The 20361-nt window shown below is 41.8% G+C and overlaps 1 protein-coding gene across 5 annotated transcripts in view; it reads left to right on the top strand.

The window, feature by feature from the left end:
• The first annotated feature begins 816 nt into the window (after positions 1 to 816).
• The window catches only part of LOC138625182 (spermatid perinuclear RNA-binding protein-like), an 86924-nt gene continuing 67379 nt past the window's right edge, over positions 817 to 20361 (top strand). For 3 of the 5 annotated variants that reach the window (XM_069705928.1, XM_069705930.1, XM_069705931.1), the window contains exon 1: positions 949 to 1040. The gene's annotated coding sequence lies outside the window, so the exon portion shown is untranslated. Of the gene's footprint in view, positions 1041 to 1817; positions 1986 to 20361 lie in introns of all 5 variants that reach the window. The other 2 variants (XM_069705929.1, XM_069705932.1) reach the window with 2 other exon arrangements.

Below are 20361 nucleotides of genomic sequence, written 5' to 3'. Positions count from 1 at the left end.
CGAGGTGCACGCGGCCAGCAGAGGTTTGAAGGGTGACTTTACAGCAGCCTGGACACGGTTTAAGAGCAAACAGTGTTGTAAGGGAATGAAGTGTAGCGTCAAGTTAAATTAGAGGCTGCAGATCAAGACATGCATGTCTATTTAAATGGCAGCATGGGATGGCTTGTATACACAGTAGAATACATTGTGGGTGATCATCCATTAATCTTGAGCCCAGTTTCCATAACATTCCTGAGAAAGTCACATCAAAGTTGTAATTTTGAAGTCTATTTTTTGTGCTTCACAAACATCAGACAGAACATGATGGAGTCACAGTGAAATTGACCTTTTATACTTTTTGACTTTTTGGATATAAAATGTCAACATTTCATTTTTTTGTTTTGTTTTCCCCGTAAGGCATTTTTGTGAAATTTTATTAGAATTAGTAATTCTTGAGTTATGATCGCAAATGTAGTGAGGTCACAGAAACCTTGACCTTTGACCATCAAAAGCTAATCAGTTCATCCTTTGGGCAAAGTGATTATAATGCAAAAGAAAAGTCCCTCACGGTGTTAAAACATCCTGGAACCATGATGCCTCCAGTCACGGCGGACAGAAATGACATGCAACGTGAGTGAACATGCAACTTTTGGAAACTTAGTTTGTCCAGTTGGTGAACTCATGAGTTGATTTAAAAAACACGGGGGACAAGCACAACTTTCCAGACGTGAAGCTGCACTCGATTTTGCCGTACAGTGAACCATCTACAAATTACACGATCTTTTTTTTTCTTGCAGCAACAGTCATCGTGCGCATGCGCGGCCGCAAAGCGCTCATCCCGTGCGGAGCGTCGACAGCAGGCTGGCCGGGGACCGTCGCTGCTTCAGCCGCTTCCACTCCACGTTGTGAGCTGGTTGTCCGGATACAAACTGACACCGGAGCGGGACTTTAATTTTCTACAACCGGAAACAAAAAACACCAGCGACAAAGTGTCCTCGGAGGCTTTCGGACGCGCTGAGCTTGTTCTTCTCCTCCCGGTGGACAGCGGACAGCCGGTGGAGGTAAGTGTCCGCTTTTTGTGACAGTTTTCGGAATGAACAGGCGGCTGCTGCGGTGCCGCTGTCCCGCACCGCGGTGCCGCTGTCCCGCACCGCGGTGTTTAACTTCAGCCCGTGTGGAGCTCAGCTTCAGCTTCAGCGGTGTGTCCTGTGTTTCATGTGGGAATCAATTGAAACCGTCGCTTTGTCAGAGGAGATGAATGGTGCGGACCAAGTTTCCCTCCGGCCGGTGTTTGGCTTTCTGCTGCCCGCCGAGAATCGGAGCAGCTCGCGAGAGACACGATGCATCCACGCTGCAACTTTATTTCTGGACATCCACGAATCAAATGCTTTTTCATCGACACGTACACGGAGATTAATTTCGTACATTTTGAGTAACCTGAAATCCAACGGGACGCATTTCTCTGCAGCAACAATCGTCATTAATGATCGTTTCATCAGCACATTATCTATTTGATCAACTTTTAAATGTGACATCCTGACGTTCCTTCGTCCGCATTTAAAAAGCTTATTTCAGTAGCCTGTGACTCCTTGAAATCTATGCTGAAAAACACGTTGTCAGATGTTGTTGTGAAATATGAATGTTAATGAGGCTGGCCTGTCAATACGTAGAGAATAATCAAGGAAACTTTCAGATCAATGGAAATGCTGTGAGTCTAAATGTTCAAAAAATACAGACTTCAGATCGTTAATCATCACGGATGAAGCCGGCAAAGGAGATTACATCGTTTTGATACAGGAGGCGTATTCTTTTCCAAAAATTCTTCTTCTTCCCTGCAGCTGAGCGTGAGGTGAAATTTGAGGTGAACCTGTGAGGTGCGTCTGCGGGCTGACAGACCTCCTCCTCCCGCCCGGTAACCGGCCGCACCGCGTCCTCACCGGGGCTTTCACTATGTTTGTCCCGCTGAGAATGACAACCAATGGTTTCCCGTGTTCCAGGTAGTCCAGGTGGGGTTGTTGTTTACCTGCGTATGAATCAAGCCTCCATCGTGTTGCTGCTGCCCGAAAAGCCAGCAGATGTTCAGTAGTCAGTGAGGAGGACGGGTCGGTCCACGGTCCGGTCCACGGGTCAGTCCACGGGTCGGTCCGGTCCACGGTCCGGTCCACGGGTCGGTCCACGGTCCGGTCCACGGGTCAGTCCACGGGTCGGTCCGGTCCACGGTCCGGTCCACGGGTCGGTCCACGCCACCTCTGGACCTGCAGCATGAATGATTTATCAGGTTACATCTCTACATAATCGCCCTCTCACCGCCTGGTTTGGGTCGCAGGTGTAGAGTCACACCGTCCATCAAACATTTAGTCCGCTATTCTTCAGTCTAATTAACACTTTCAAGGGCAACTTTTTTTCTTTTCCACTATTTATTTAACAGTTTTAGCTACAAGTTACTCTACAGATTATGATTTTAACAGATCGTCTTTTTTTTTTTAACATTACACATTTGTAAGGTTTTTTTTTTTTTTTTTTTTTTTTTAATTGATGATAAACAAAAACAAAAAAACATCAGATAGATTAAATCAGGACAAGCAACAACAACCAGTCTGTGAATTTGTAGTGAAGTGGCCCCGGTTTGATAGATGGAAGCAGGAGGTCCTGTTGGAGAAGCTGGGTTTGTTTTGATGATGAGGAGAGGTTGAAGAGCCTCGCTGACTGTAAATGAGGAGATATTTGGCTCCTAAAGGTGGTTTGAAAGGCTCACCTTGCCCTGTAATACCTTCAGCAGAACTTCTGTTTATGATGCAACGTAGCAAAAGTTACTGGTATTAAAAATGAAAACGTATCTGTGTGGATGTAGCCTGCAAATAGAAATTTGGTACGGAGGCTTTTTCCGATAGTTGATTGTAACGAAGCAACTCGGTCTGTGCCGTAAAATAAAGTCTGGTATCCGGCGTAAGTTGCTTATTTTTCCTGCATCTTTGTGAAGTCTCACCAATCAGACTCTCAATTCCTCTGGATTTCCTTCACATGTGCAGCCATGATGGAAAAAATTCAAACCCATCTCCGAAATTGAGAAAGTTCTGTTGTTCACAGGTCATTTTATAACCGTTGTTTACTCACTTTGGATCATTTCTACTTCGTGTGTCGGTGGCTAACGCCGTGTTCACCTTTGTTGAGTCTCTACTTTGAGGCCTGTATTTTCACCGTAGTCCTTTTACAGTATTTGTTTTTGATGGTTCATGGGAGGAAATGCTTGACTTGTCTATTTGAATATTGAGCAGTGATACGATTTAGAATCATGTAACATTTATGTGACGTTGCACGTCGGTTGAAAGTGAGTTTTCAGGGAGGCGGAGGGTGAACCGAGGGGCTCAGAAAGGGCCGGTAGAAGATCAATTAGGATTTTATTGAACTGTGAATCATTGAAAAAGTACTCTGGTGGAGTCCCATCATATAAAAACTGAAAAAGAGGATAATAGAAGCCCTGAAGTGATTAAATGATGGACTGGGGTCGTAGCAGATGTTTGGTGATGACTGAAGTGTGACTGTGGTAAAGTTCTTTATGCTTGCTCAGCAGCCGCTACTCTTCCTGAGGTTTTTATACTTTACAGTGACAATCGCTTTATGCGTATAAAAGGTGTAACATCATTCATTGAAACGTATGTGGGGAGGATGAGTGCTCTATGAGACAGGCTCTCAGAGGCAAAACATATCCGCTTAAGAAAAGTGAGAAGCTGCAGAAAGAAAGATGGTCTTTCTAGTTCGGTGGAAGCAACAACACTCCTTGGTGGAAAACCTCAAATCTGGTTTTTAAAAAAAATATTTGACGGCAATGGCTCGTAAAGACAAACTCCTGGAAACATATCAAGACTGACTGAAGGAGCAACAACATTTAAAAAGCTGTTTTTAGCTGCACACGCTGACGAGATGCTTCGCTGTCGAGCTCCCGAGGAACCGAGGAACCGAGGATCCTTCGGAAAACTGTCGCGTCTACCGACTGTCTGAACGGGAGGCGTTTAGGGGACATCTGTAAATTGTAGCAACAGAAAATCCCCTGGTTTACCCTCTCCCCCTCTAAAGTACCCGAGTCTCTGCGTGAACACCAGCCATGTGCTGCTCCGCCGACCGCCACAAGACAGCCCAGACCTCAAAGCATCGTCTCAGTTCTTGACAAAAAAGTTTATTGTTGAGTTCATGCTCACGAGTTTGATCATAAATTCTGTTCTTCTAAACAATCCAATTCAATAAGAACTTCACTTTTGTATTCATTGTGCATAATAATTCAACAAAATGATGGCCAAAGTGTTGTTTTCGTTGTTTAGCTTCCAGGCCAGTGAATCCTGCCCCCTAGTGGGCCGGCGGGGAACGAAACGTTCCGCGGAGCCGTGTTCGTGTGTACACGCGGCGCAAGACAACTAGAACTGAAATCAAAATGTCACGTCACGTTTAATCCTCGTTTACAAGAGCGGCGCTCCGACCTCGTCAACACTTTTAGCCGCCGCCCGTCCCGAGGCGACCGAGCTCCCGACGCGAGGCTCCGGTTACCGTTTCCATTTCCGTTCCTCGGGCTCGGAGGAGAAGCTCCAGAATCGTCTTCATCTGTTGCTCGTCCAGCTATAAAAGTTGAGCAGGAGAGGCTCCGTCGCTGCAACCGTCCCCAGATTCATTTCATCCTCGTTCAACCCCATAAACCCTGGACCGGGTCCAGCATGGTTTCACTCCGGTACTGTGAAGCTCTCAGCCACACATTCTGTATCTGGCTTGTTTTTTTCAGCCTCAACAAGATCATTCATTATTTGATATGATAATAATTGCAGATTCTTTTATGTCAGTGTTTATATACAAGAAAGAAAAAATGCCAAGTCTGTTATATTTTTACATGTATCTCACCATTAAATGCTGCCGGTAGATTTATATTTTCATAGCTTTGTAGGATATATTGTTTAATAATGAAGAAATATCCAAACCATGATGATTTGGTGAATACTGCCGGGGGACTCTGCTCGGGTCACATGTTCCCGTGTGGTATACGTGCTAACTGCTCGACTAGCACGTCACCAGACAAACATATTTATTTCCCTTGTTTACTTCTTATGGATAGGTGGAATGTCATGTCAGTTTTATGCTCAGGACTATGCAGACATTTGCTGTCTCAGATCAACAGACATTAGAAAGAGGGAGTCCTCCTGTTTATTTTGATAGAATTCGTCTCTTTTTATATCTCCGAGGGGAAAAAATTATATGTCTTGAAAAGTCGACATATCTTGCATGAAAGGTTCGACACAAATATAGTTTATTATTTTCATTATTAATATTAATCTTTGATACTGCCTTGCTTGTGGATTCTTCTTCAGAGATGAAATTCTCCTCCGTCATTTCTTCACACCTGTGCAGCCCTGTTCCACCTCGGGTTGAAATATTAATGGTTATATTTAATTCCATTGCAACCGTGCAGCTGAGCGAGGTCTTTGGTTTGCACCATTAGAGGTCGCCGCCAGCTTCCGATGGGGAACTTTTGCCAGTTTGCACGCTGCCGTCTGGGAATCATCCGTGTCCCTGCCGCCACAGCGGGACGACATGTCCGACAGACTGATTATATTTTCAACAATTCCCTCCTGACTTGCTGTCGCTGTCAGATAGAAATCCTCTTCTGCTGCGCCAGGCTCTACGTTATATAAAAGGTTGAATTTCACCTGGTTGAGACGCGTGTTTGTGGCCATTCGATGGCCATCCCCAGTTCTTTCTGTACGTGTTGAAGTCGACTCCATCGAGCTGCGTATGCTGAGAATATTGGACGAGCGTCTTCCCCCGTGGTCGAACATCTGCGACACTCAGCTGAGACAGACCACCTTCGTCCACCTCAAGCTGTGAGCCATGAACGGCAAACTTGGGACACCGAACTCCGTCGCTGCCGTCCACATGTTGTGTGCTTGGTCTTTCACCGCCACTATGTGCCGCCTCCTTCGGGATCTTCCAGTTCCCAAACATGCCATCAGAAGCGGAAGCGATTGCAGCTGCTGTATGAGACCGACGGGACTGGTGAATGAAGGACGACCTTACAAAGCCTTCGACTATCTGTTCGTGAGGCTCGGCATGCTTAATGGGCTGACCTTTGGTCTCCAAATGTGTTTGGTAAAACTAATCAAACTGGCATCAGTGTTGAGCTTTGGGATTTTGCTGGAGATGAAAGCTGTGGTAGGAGAAGGCCACGTCTAACCTCTGACTGGGCATCATGTCGTTTGGTTCAATGTAGTCCAGAAATCAGGAGAAGATCTTTTGTTGTTTTCTTCTTTTTGGTCTTGTCATTATAACTGGGATGACGGTTCATCAGCTGGGCATAAAAAGGGGCTCCTGCTCGTATGACCAATGTTGTCTTTGCAACTAGCAACTGGGCTATCTGTTTGCAACACTTGAAAACCTGCAGACACCTTATTGCGCTTCTTTCAACCTGGACACAATAGCTGGAATGAATATTTCCTTTTATCAGCTGATAACATGGACAATGACACTATTATGGTGCATTCATAGTTCCCAGAAATTACATCAACACATTTGTTTGTACTTTTTATTGCATGACTATTTTTGAACAAACATTTCAAGTGTTAATTTCAAACACTATTGAGAGGCAACTAGATCTTTAAGAAAGATTCAACAAATTAATCTTTAATGAAAAAAATCATTATTAGCACCTCTGCTACAGGTATTTCTTGGTTCCCAAAACATGAGTTCTCAACAGCAACATGCATCCTGGCAAGTCGACATTTAATATCAACACGTAATAACTGAGGTTTTATGAGAGTATATAAAGTACTCCAGCACAATGACAGCATTTTTAGTTTTTTTACTGTTGCGAGGCAGATCAGTAACATGTGTTTTATCTGGCGGTCCATGTTGGCATGTTTTCCAGGTTCCATAACTGAATCTTGTGTATGTGGGTATAGGCCAAGTTCAGGTCAGAGGTCGGTCCGTATGAAACGGCGCTCCTGGTGGTCGCGCCTCGTTCTGCACTTTTAATCAGCTGAACTGAGCTGAACCTGATGTGACATCGCTGCAGATGTGTGCGGCAACTTCCCTCATTGTAAATGCCAGATTTACAGGAATCGATGGAATTATGTGCTGTACCTGCAATTTTTCCTTTTCCTGGTTTGTTTCCTGAGCTTCAGCTGCAGTTTAATCAAATTGTCGTTGTGAATCTCGTCCAAGTGTTTTTCTGAACTGGGAGAACTGCTCCTCTATAAAAGCACATTGTGGTTGAAGTGTGCCGTAGATCTTCCATCTTTAGAAGGATTCTGGGGCGTCTTTTTGGACCATCAGCCATTTCCTGTGCAACAAAGTAATTTGTGCCATTAAGAAAGTGCATAAAATGTTCAAAAGTGAATAGTAATGGAATAAAAATAGCAGGAAGTGAGCGTGAGCGGAGATCATTGGCAGCTATCTTCTCTGAAGGTCATGTTACTCCATACTGAGGGAAATCTGATATCAGAGGCTCTGACAGGCCGACTACACTTATTTCGTAACTATATACTTTACATATTATTCATTGTGGTGACTCAAGAATTAATCAAATAAAACAAATTATCATCAATATCAGTTTTAGAGTCCTGTACTTTTGAAGTCTGTGGTCACGGAGGAATTTTATTGTCACTGTACCACATGAATGGATGTGACAATTAATATGTCAAATATACGTGAGCTCAGCTTCTCAAATGTGGTTATTTGCAGATTTATTTCTGCATTTATATCATTGTAAATAAGGTATTTTGGGAGATTTTAGTTTGTGTGCAAACTAGATCACAGTTGAGGTGATGGGTCAGTTTTTCAGACGAATAACTGAGTATGTGTGTACGATAACTTCTGGAATAGAAATTGAGATTCTGGTTTTTCTCAAACTTTTAATGAATGAATTCTTTTGAAACAGGATTTAGACGACAGTCTATCCACATGATTCTGACTTCTAGCCTTTACTATCTTTATGTCTTTTGGCAGAAAAAAAAAGAGCAAACAAAATAAATTAATAAAACATGCAAAGAAAATAAAACTCTGCACACATTTTCACTTGCAAAGAATTTTTCTACGGGTCTGTTGTGATCATAAAACGACCTCCTAACTACTCGACATCGAATCCTGATAACGGTGTAACCACGTTATTTATGGATCGACATTAATATTTAGTGATAACTACATCAGCATATTGTTTACCCAACCTGCTGCCAGGACTAAACCTTAAACTCCGGCTCAGTGTTGCGTGTCGGCCGGCTGCAGGAGCTGCTTTCCTTCTGGAGGTGAAACTGAAACCCGAGCAGAGTTTCCTGCTGCCGTCAGCTGCATCTTCTCTTATTCCAGCTCCTCCTTCCCTCTTATTTCACTAACCCAGAGAGCCCTGAGAGCTGAGCTCATCCTGCTCTATAAACCTGAAGTAGCCTCGCTTCAGAGCCCTTACGATGATAGGACAGAAGGAATCTGATATCAACTTGGACATCTCTCTGACTTTGGCTTGGCTAAAATAAATATGTCATCATCTTGGACGCAGTGCTTTACTAGAAACACTGCAGCAGCCTGGAGGTCTGAGCTGAGGCAGCTGCCAATCACTTTCATTCGCCAGCACACAGACGCCTGTCATCGGGCCATCAGCTTACATTTGTACTTCATTTCTTAATGAGCTCTATGAAATGAAAGCAAGACCTTTTGGTGTTTTTCAATTGAAATGTACTAAAAACAGAAGAAAACATGTTTTGTTTCCTGGCGTTTTTTGGGGGTTTTTGTCTTTGTTTGAACCAACTTTTACACCACATCTCTTCAGAGCGACTTGTTTGTTTGTTTTATTTCAAATTTCTGTATTCAGTGGCAGTTTGTCAGTTACACTACCTCCAGGTGACACACAGCTGAATGTAATGTTTTCTGTGTCCCAACTTCCTGGAGGTAGTCCTGTTCTCCTTTTCGGTCTAAAGTATTTGCAAAATCAATAAAAAGATTTGAGAAAGAAAGAATTCTAGGCGTTTCCGGTGGTTGTTTCAAATGTGCAAGTGAATGCTGACCCGATACCAGTGCTTTCTGTTTGTCACTGAATGTATGTTCTGGTGGACCATGCGTTTGTATGTTGGGTGAAATGTGACTCTGTGTTTCTGCGTCAGCAGCGGACTGTTATTGAGATGAACAGAGTTTTCGACAGACGCTGATGAATAGATTTTTAACGGTCTATTCCTGATCCACTGGGTGAGACTCGGTGCATCCCTGTTGCTCTGTAGTGTTTCAGATGTGCCATTTAGACGTTTTAGGCAATTAGACCAAAAATAATGGCGTTAAGAAACCTCTGCACAGTAATATAGATGATGAAACTAGGAAGGAGTCTTTGATTCCAGAAAGTTGTCACATCCACTCTCATTTTATCCTGATGTTGTAATGAAATGTGACAAAGGTTTGAGGATGGTTAAAGTGTTGTCGGAGGTCTTTGCAGCGGCTTCCTTTGGGGAAAAAATGGAGTAAACTGTGTCTATTCCCATCATGCTGATGTTGGTTTGAAGTTTATTTTTAGCCACGTTGCTATATGATGCTGACAGTCTTATTTGGTTGATATGGTCGACATGTTTACAAAAAGTAACTTTTTTATTTTGTTACAACCAGCAGGTCATCATCATTCGTGGAGTTGAGTCTGATGAATGTACATCGCTGTGGCGTACAGCAGCTTGTTACAGCTCCAGGTTTGTGATGATGAAGTAAAAACAGTAAATGTACATTCAACGGAACCAAAACAATGACCTGAAAGATGCTAAGATGCTGAGAAATGGATTCACTTTCTTCCTTTCACATCGTGCACTCATCATTCTTATATGTCTAGTCTAAAAACGTTGATAGAATATCAAAGTGGATCGATTAAAAAAAAAAAGATTGAACCAGTCAGGAGTTTGATGCACTGAAGATGCGTTCGTTCACAAACTCGGAGCTCGTTATTTACTTTTAACTCCCGATGTGCCGACTTTGCTACTTTCCCGATCAGTTTAGTGATTCAGGATTTAGTTCAGTGTTCTTGTGTTTACAGGCTGCAGAATAAAAAGCGTTTAAACCAAATACAATTTTCAGAAAAATAATGTCACTGCAGGCACTGAATCAACTTGATATCATTACTCACATACCTGGTTTGAAGCACTGAAGGATTTATTTCCAATACTTTAGTTCGGGAAGCATTAACGTTTCGCATTATTAACATATGCCACCAAAAAATGTAGTCAGAAGTTCAGCGAATGCCGCATGAAGCAAAGTAAACCAGCCCGAGCGACTGTTATGACTGTTTTATATTCTCAATGCAGAGGATGCACGTCCATGAGCCCTGAGTGGAAAACCAGTCTCACAGCCAGTCGTCTCTTCACGCTGCTCGCAGCGCTGGAGAACGATCCGGACACACTCCGGACACACAACCAGTCACAATCATCTGTTTCAAGCAAAACGGTGTCGGAGGGAAACTTGTTTTGGTGGAAAATGTACACGTGAGCCTGGTTATTAAAATGACTAGATACACGCTTCAAAAAACAAAACAAAAAAAAAGCACATATAACAGTTAAAGATGTGTATCAACTATTTGTTATACCTTTTACTTGGAACATAACACAGAAGTCGAGCCTGTCTATACTTTAGGTTTTTAAAACCACAGATGATTAAATGGAAATAAAATCAGAATGCAATGATTTGGAAATCATGTAAACCCATAGTTAATTGAAAATAGACCAAAGATAACATGTTGAAACTGAGAAATCGTGTGTGTGTGTGTGTGTGTGTGTGTGTGTATATGTGTATATATATACACGCATATATATGCTCATTTTGAATCCAAAAACAATGATATATCTTAGTTTCATGGTTTTATATGTTACCTTGGTCTGTTTTTCAGTTCATATCGATTTACGTGATTTGCAAATCATCCCAATCAGTTTTTTTGTTTTGTTTCCATTTTACACTTTGCTTGAAATGGGTTTATATTTCAACTAATGTACCTTATTTGGATTTTGACTTCGAGATTTTACTTTTAGTCTCACGTTGAATCTGTGAGCTTCAGTCGGAGACGGACGCGTTTGTCCTGCGGGTCCTCGCTCCGTCTCCGTCGTCCACGCGGTATGCAGGACGAGCAGACCCACCTGATTGTTGTCAGCCCAGAAATGAATCCACACACCAGGCGGCATCCTTTCCTGTAACATCTCCTCCGCGTATCTTCAAGTGCCGCTCGGCTCGTGGAGGACGAGCGCCGCTCGTTTGAGGCTCCCAGTAAAGAGCGCTTTGCCAGCAGTTTCACTGGGACTGAAATATTCACTCAGGCATTTCTGCTCCGGCAGCATGAAAGGACAGTCCTCACATCCTCTTCTGTGCGTCCCCATTCAGACAGCTCCCCAGGATGAAGGACGGAGCTCGTACACTGGGGAAGCATAAAGAACGGATTTCAGCGTTACACGGCTATATTGAGCTGAAGCTGCCATTTAATTCAGTATCATGACGTCTGCTGTCGATACTCCCCGGACACAGCGTGAAGACCTGCTATGAATTTGATCATACACATTTCAGTCCTCATCTGTATGCATTGTCAATTATCTATTGATTTAGGTAGATAGTAGTTTCACCACGGTGGACGATGTTGTTGAGCTTCACTCCTTTAAAGAGCTGCAAGCCAAAAGAAAATGTCACGAGTGTGATTTCAGTAGAGTTTTAGATTCTCATCAGAGTCTAAATATGTTTCAGAGGGTTTTCCACTCTCACGAGACAATCAAAGTGTGGGTGTTTTTGCCACATGGAAAACTTGAAGTTGGCCCTCATGTTGTAGCTGAACAGTAGATGTAATTAATGCCCTCCGAACCAAGATCTTTAATATTAAATAGATAATATTGGATACAGAGTCTAATTCAATACGACCAAACTTGGAGTACTCACGAAGGTTGTAGCTTCTCTGTGCTCTATGAACGTCCCGTTGCTGCACACCATTCACATGCAAAAGAGTCTTGAATAACCAAATTAAAGGAACATAAAAAAAAAAAAAATCACTGCTGTCTTGATGTAATCAATCAAGACTCAAATGTTAACATTAGGACCGGCCCCTGAATCTGAATGTTTGTTGGAGTACAATCAAAAGGTATAGAATTAGATTTGCAGATGTAGTAAATTCTTTGGGAATTAATTTCTGTAAATGTTCTAAATAAAATAACCATATAGGAATACCTATTTTAATTGGATCCAGTGATTTAAAACCTATTATACAACAAAGCTGATGATCTAACAAAACCAGAGATATAACAGGGATGGATACGTTGGTACGAAACGTCTGTGATGTGAAGAATCCTCTCGCGCTGTATACGTCACATTCCCCAACGCTACTCACTCTCACGACCTCTACTGTCGGACGTTCATGGATCTGATTCCAGGTCTTCAGTTACTCCGAGGTGTGTTTCACATCACATGCTGCGGCACAGAAGATGTCTCTGCCTTCTGTTGTTCAGCCTCGTTGAGTTACCTCATCAAAATTATCGCTGGGAGATTCGATGCTGTCGTGGTACTTAAGAACCAGATCAATGTGTTGCTAATTAAAAATTTTGCGATTCTGCAAGAATTGTGATTCAATTTGATGATTTATTGGGATTTTTGTTGAGCTTGTTGACAATAGATCATGGAAAAAAAGGACCATGTATGTTATGAGTCATATTTCCAGAAAAAAAGTGTACATCACGTCGGCCAGTCTGACTATAATTTCAGCTGCATTAGTGCTATTAACCCCTCGGCTCTGTCTTAAAGTCTTAAATGCTAACGAGAAATCGGTCATTAAGAAGACCACTTAACATGTCACGGAGCCGTTGGTCGATATAGAAGTCTTCTACCTGTTAATTAAAGTCCCACAGTGATGACGCCTGGTGTGGGGATTCGCCTTGAAACAGGAGTGTAGCCAAGAATGAGTTTATTTGAATAAAATTAAACAAGGTGTTGTAATGTGATGTTTACCTGTGGTGGAAATGGAGTGAAGACTGGAGAAGCAGGGAGTAAACACCACAGCATTGTCTCTCGGTTCATCCACGTGCCCGTGTGACGTTGACTTTCCCTGAACTTTAAAAGTGGATTTGAAAGTGCAGTTCACAGCTTTGATGTCTGAGGTGTTGTAGAGCCGCGAGGTGAAACGTCTGGCAGGGAGACAGGATGTGGACGGCGTTGAGGTGAAAGGATGTTGTGAAATTGGGTTCGGTCCGTGAAGGCTGCCTTGGACTGGTGCCCACTACTACGCTGCTGCATAATGAGCCTCTAGAGTTCAAACGGGGCTCGCAGGAAAAGGAATTTCATTCTGTCCGCATCCATACAAAAAAAGCTCATGAAAAAGATCGTAATGGCAAAAATAACAAGATTCAGCAAGAGAAAAACAAGAGTTTGCATTTCATTTGTTTATAACTTCTATTAGTTTTGATTTACAGTAGTTTGATATCATGTTTTTTTCTCTCTTTATTTAATAAGTTATCTGTGCTGACACATCAGCAGTATTTCGCCAACGGCATGAATGATGTTTGTCCTGGTTTAGACATTGTGTGTCTCAGTTAATCAGTCTTATTTGTCAAACTTGTATTTATGTGAAATGGATGTGACAGACGAGCTTCATACTCAAACTGGCTTCTGACAGCTGTTGTTTGGATCTGTTGCTTTGAATCAATGCACAGTAGCTATATTTACTCTCGTAAATATTTTCCAGTATGCATTAAGTTTTCATCTTTCCTTCATCGTGTTAAGTACAAAGTGCGACGCACAAACAGAAACTGTAAAATCTTCTTCAGATATTACGTTAAAACAAAAATACATTAAAATCATATCTGTCCAAGACACCAAGAAAAAGTCTTCAGTTAATAGCAATTAAATAATTGACCTGTTCGTCTGATCTGATGTTGCTAGAAACGTTATACATCTTTGCTCACCAACACTGAATCTTTCTGTAAAGCAACAAATTTTAAATTTGAAAACATGCTTACTTTGTTGACGCACTAGTCGCATAACTTTTTGCTCATTTCTTGCCCTTTCTCATCTCTCTCTCTGCTTCTCCTTCTCTCTTTCGACTCAGTTTGTCAGATTCTTATTTTTTCCTCTGCCGCCTTTATTGATTACGATACTTTTGATAAATGTTGTATTTTTGGCACGTCGGATGCGAACAGCGACTACGACTGCATGGTTCTGAATGCTGATGAGATTCTTGATGTTTTTGCTTAGAATTAAGATTGCCTGATATAGGATTAAGGATATTCTTGTAAAAATATGAATAGTAATATAAATATTGAGATGAATCAAGGAAACCTTGTGAATTTCAAATCAATAGTTTCAATGAAATGCTACTAAATGTTTTAAAACTACAGACTTCAGAAGATTTTTAACAGAGAAGATGACATCGTATTTAATGAGCAGGTGAATGTATTTATCAGCAGGCAGAACTGTAATGATACCGGTATGATACTTGTCATCATACCTGTATGATACATTTACATTTGGCTGACACTTTTATCTAAAGCGACTTACAACACACCGATGGTACAGCATCGGGAGCAATTTTAGGGTTCAGTGTCTTGCTCAAGGACACTTAGGCATGTGGACAGGAGGAGCGAACCACCAACCTTCTGATTAGTGTTCAACCCTCTCTACCAACTGAGCTGCAGCCTCCTTATACTGATACCGGTATGATACCTGTCATGATACCTGTATGATACCTATATGATACCTGTATGATACCTGTCATGATACCTGTATGATACCTGTCATGATACCGGTATGATACCTTCATGATACCGGTATGATACCTGTATGATACCTATATGATACCTGTCATGATACCGGTATGATACCTGTCATGATACCGGTATGATACCTGTCATGATACCGGTATGATACCTGTCATGATACCGGTATGATACCTGTCATGATACTCATACATCAGCAGGAAGAGAACTCTGTTTTAATGATTCGCTGAACTTAAAAAAACAAACAGTTTCGGTCTCTTGTCATTTCTAATTTAGCCTTGAACAAGAGCGTTTCAGCATTTCTCTGTGAGAAATAAAGGCAGCAATTTTTCCCAAATATAACATTTTCCAGGAACATAGAGATGTCGAGGCGTTCTGGGAGGGAGCCGTGCGGTTTGAAATGGAAACATGCCGTAAATCCCTGTACAGGTTTACTCTGCTCGGAGTGCTGAACGCTGAGCAGTCAGCCGTGCACGGCCACATGATGTCTCCATTACCTGGCTCGGAGGTACACACACCGCCTCCCTCTCTGCACACACACACACACACACACACACACACACACACACACACACACACACACACACACACACACACACACACACACACACACACACACACACACACACACACACACACACACGTGTACCACCTGCTGCGTGTGCACACCGCAGGTGACTCGCTTCACGTATCTGCTCAGATTGGTTGTGGGCAGCGCGAGGAGTTGAAATTGCATCCAGGAGCAGATGTGCAGCTCAACATATTTTCCACTTTCCACCTTATTTGTTGTTGTTAAATGAGTCGACAGTCGAGGTGTCCTGACTGTTATTAGAATTTAACACCAACATTGACAGTCAGATCAGCTTGAATCTTTATATTGTTGCCAGTTGCTGTTGCAAACAGCTGACGGTTAATGACATGTTGGTAATTCATACGGACTTTCATGAAGAAAACAACTTGTACGTGTTGATGTCAATCTTTGGTGTTTTCACTGTGAAGGCTCAAAGCTGCTCTCTTATCACTTCATTTTCTTTACCACCTCACTAGAGCTTCATATCACCGTTATTTTGTTTGCGATTCATTTGATGATTATTTTCTCACTTAAACTTTTAGCCCATATGAAATAGATCCCAGAATAAAAGGTGGTGCCTTCAAATATGTTGCATCGTTAAACAAACCGTTAAAAAAAAACACATTCAGTTTATCAATCAATCAAACTAACATCAATCAAACATTTTGGTGCAGTTCAAAGTTCTTTATATTCTGAAATTCTCTGGGGGCGACTGATTGAGGTCTAAAATTGGACCAAATACAAAACTGATAAGTAACACGTATCCATATAATAAGGCAGACAATTGTATCTCAGAAAAGTAAAATAAATTTGAGTACGAATTAAAAACATGACTTAAAAACAAATTAACAGGAAAATAAGACTATTTAAAAACCACTTTGAGACCAAATGCACACAGGATTATAGAGCTAAAAGAAATATAGGAGATAGATTAAAAGCTAAAATGACAATAAGAGTGGTAAAATAGAGTGAGATAAGAACTAAAAACTAAAATTTAATTGAGAAGATGAGCACAACGCATCGAAAAGATTAAAAGTGACTTAATCTGAAGGTAGGATAAAAATGAGATAGGACAGGTAAGAGGAATTAAAAGTATGTCAAAGTAAACAGATGCATGCAGGTATGAAAGTGTGGAGGAAATAAATAAAGAGAAGCAAATAGATAAAACGAAACGTTTAAAGATAAGTATATTCAAATTAAGATACGTGCAAAAGCGAGGCTGAAGAGGAGGGTTTTCAATTTACATTTAAAAAGTTCAACACAGTCTGTTCCAGCAGCAAAGCAGCTAAAAGCTGACTCGCCAAAAGTTTTAGTCCTTCATGGAGGAACGACTAAAGAGCGGTCGTACTGGTTCACACTCCGTCAGCATGTGTGATATACAAGACCACGTAGTGCTTTCAAAAATAAGAATTTGAAAAGGGAATCAATCGGACTTCTGTCAATTTATTTTTATAGTGAAGTAGCAAATTCTCCGATTATTTGGTGTTTTTTAAGAAAAATAAAAAATTATGAATTATTGAGCTAGTTGCCAGTGAAGTTTTTCCCCTATTGAATAACCAATTTAAAAGCTAATTATTTGAGCTCTACAACAAACTAAATTTTTGGATCGAAATAAAAAAGCATCCTGCAGTCTTTTCTTCAGCCTTTTCAAAAGCACAAATCATACCGTGTTCTCTTCTCTTGGTGTTTTGCAGTTGCAGTAGCTCTTGTTTCAGCACATCTTACTTGGACTTAAACAGACCAGATGTGGTTCTTCTACAGATTGAATAGACTGCACATCAAAACTAAACATTTTGCTAGAATCTGTTCCAGGAAGCTACTAGTTTACATTCATTTCCATGCAATAAGAATTATTTTAGGAAACTCTCGAAACTTAAAATGAAAGACATGAATGCAGACTTAAAGATCATTATGATACAGTTTCAAGAGTCTAACACTAACTGTGTGTCATACAACACAGAAATGAGGAGAAAACCTACAGATGTTTAAAAAAATAAAATAAAAAAAGCTTCAATTTGCAGTTGAGTGTACTGCTCCTTTACGACAGGGAAGATGTTTCAGTTGATGGATAGATGCTGTCGTGTTGTCGGCAAACATCCACAGTGGAAATTTACCCGACCTGTTCATTTTCCTGCAACTCACACCAACAGGAACAGTCCCACACCAGATGTAAACTTAATCTGCTGTATATAAAACTTCCCGGGGAAGTGCTTTTCAAACCGTATTAGAACAATAAAGAAGACAGTATGGCGAGCAATAAAAATGCAACGCAAGCCTCCTTCTGTGGACGAGAATAATAAAGCAGGTCTGAAGAATGCAGCTGCTCACTGCGCTTTCTGTTCGCTCATCATTTCCAGGCAGAAACTCTCCTTTGAGTCGTCGTGGATACCGAGGCGGTTTTATCTCGACCGATGGTTACAACTCTACATTATTAGGCGAAATGGTGCCAAGGAACTGCTGCTACTTCAACTTATTAAACCAGAACTTGTGACCTGCCAGGTCGATCCGTCAAACTGCACATCAAATAACAACAGAGGCAGAAATTCACTCCATTCTGAAATTCTCTGGGAGCGACTGATTGAGGTCTAAAATTGGACCAAATACAAAACTGATAAGTAACACGTATCCATATCTTCTCCTTTGAATTTTTCAGAAATGTACAGTATGTTTGAAATGCATGCCAAAAGATAACCAGATAAAACCCAAACGGAACAAAACCGCCAGCTGCCAGAAAACATGACATAACCAAGCAATCCTTTAAGATGTTTCCACTAGCTTACATCTCATGAGCAAGGCCACAAACAAGTGGGTCACCCTGAATAACACATCGGGGCTACTGCCGCATCTATTGGCTGGTAGATGCCAAAAGATCCATTACAGTTTCTCCCACGCTGCTCAGTTAGCTCGTCATCTAGCTGTCTACCAAATTTTGTTGCAAACAAACCAGGTGACCTTGTTTGGACAGTTCAAAACATATCTTTAGTGCAGCTAAAAGTCGTACTCTAAACCAGTCTAAAAATAGTCCAAATATAATCTTGCTTTGGCTGTTTGTTGTTACTCCGGTCTTCCTAAAAAGGGAGCTAAGCACAATGTAACGTAACTACAGCCTTAACTCGTCATCAGGTTTTTGTCTGTTCTCGACCGGGTCCGTACAATCTAACTTTACAATCTTCATTTATAGAAAAACAAAACTCACAGCAGGGCAAGGGTGTGGGAATTCTACCAAACTGCAGAAACTATCGGAGGCGGTGTTTCACTGAAATCTGTCCCCCATCAGTGGGCAGAGCGCACATGAAGAGACCAATCTGAAGTCCCAGGACAGGTTTGGTGGCTGGCTGTCATCCAACTTAGATAAACCATTAGAACAAGATGTTTTGAATGCAATCTTCCGATTCAGTTTATCATAACAAATATTAAGATGTCTCTTGTCTATTGAATTGGATGTGAATCAGGCGGTTGGGGAGCGTGATGCAGTAGCCAATCTCAGCCTTATAATACAGCAGACAACTCCGGTTAACTAAAAATGAAATTGTTGCAGTTGAATTACACATAAAGGGGAAACAATTCAAAAGCCTTTTTATTTACTGATCTGGTTCAGTAACCGTAACCCTAACCCTGCCAGCAGCATGAGGCCACAGAGGGTGACACTAACATTTCTGCACGACAGCCATTTAATTAATAATTGGAAAGTAAACTATGACTATCTGACTACTATTGACATTCCCCCAACATCAGTTGGTTTCTAGCACATTGCTCTTCATCATTGTTGTTAATGAAGGAGTTGCATCCGGAGCTTTAAGCGTAATTTACTTTACGTTTATCAGCACAGGTTTTTTTGTTGTGACCCTTCATCTTGTATCGTTGAACCGCTTCCTACACTGGTTCTCAGTACCAGGGGAAGGAGAATTTATAATAGTAGTTAGCTTTTCTCAAGCCAATTTGATATGATGTCTCGTAGTGCCATGAATTTGGTGGCTGAAGCCTGAACCTCTCCTGCGTAAAGTTTGTTCCTGCTAAATGATGGATTCCACCTGCTTCACCACATTACCAGAAACGTTGGCCACACCTACAAAGCACACAGAACTTAGACCTGCGTCTGAGCCCTCGGCCACCAGGAGGCTTTTTTATTTTCAAATTGCTGCTCTCATTTGGGACCTCGCAGGGAAACTGTTTGGCTTTAGAAACCCCTCCCCCCCCCTCCATCCCCCCAAGCCCCATGTTTTAATGCACAACAATAAGAACTGACTAAAACACACAATGTCAGTGCCCAGCTTCACACACACACACACACACACACACACACACACACACACACACACACACACACACACACACACACACACACACACACACACACACACACACACACACACACACACACACACACACTGCTGCTGCTTTTGGTATCAGAGGGATGCGTGTTGTGCTTGCTTGGATGTTTTCAGGCCCTCCGTGCAGCGCTGATCCATTAATGCATTAATGAAAGCTTTAATCCTCAACTGCAAAAAAAATTAAAACTGAAGCTGCTGTTTCATAACAAAGCAGCTGTGTTCCTGAGCCGTCGGTGTGGGTGTCACCCAGCTGGGCTTTATAAACTTCACCTCCCCACCGCCTTCCTCCAGAGACGTAGCGATGTTATACTTTAACACTGCAAAGGTTCCAATTATTAGTCATTTATGCACATAAGGCGACTCACTCTTCACTGAGCCACATTACCGTCCATCAATCCGCATATTGCCTTATAGTTCTATCATTTTTACAGTATCAAAGTAGTAGCAGATTTTTGAAGCTATATGAGAGTTTTTGAAGTTATTTACAGCGCCACCTGCTGTTGTGGAGGACAAATTAGGACATTTGAGAGACATCTTCAGCATAATCACAGGAGAAAATTGTGCCTTTGGTGTAAACGGTTAAAACATTGTTTTAAACGTGGAAAGCAGGTTTTAGGACTGTTACCCGAGCTGCCACGGCTTGTCTGCTTCAACCCTGAGAGCACCTGATGTTTGTAGCTGTCGGTCTCCAATCAGCTCTGTAAAACACGTGTAGAAAGTCTGCAGTGCCCATGTGCCTGGACGGAAGGACGAG

Source organism: Brachyistius frenatus, unplaced genomic scaffold, assembly GCF_029030835.1.
Source record: "Brachyistius frenatus isolate BFR_SWC_R1_liver_20210118 unplaced genomic scaffold, ASM2903083v1 Contig_60, whole genome shotgun sequence".
Lineage (NCBI taxonomy): Eukaryota > Metazoa > Chordata > Actinopteri > Embiotocidae > Brachyistius > Brachyistius frenatus.
Note: the sequence above shows the minus strand (reverse complement) of the source record. Positions and strands in the feature narration are given on the sequence as shown.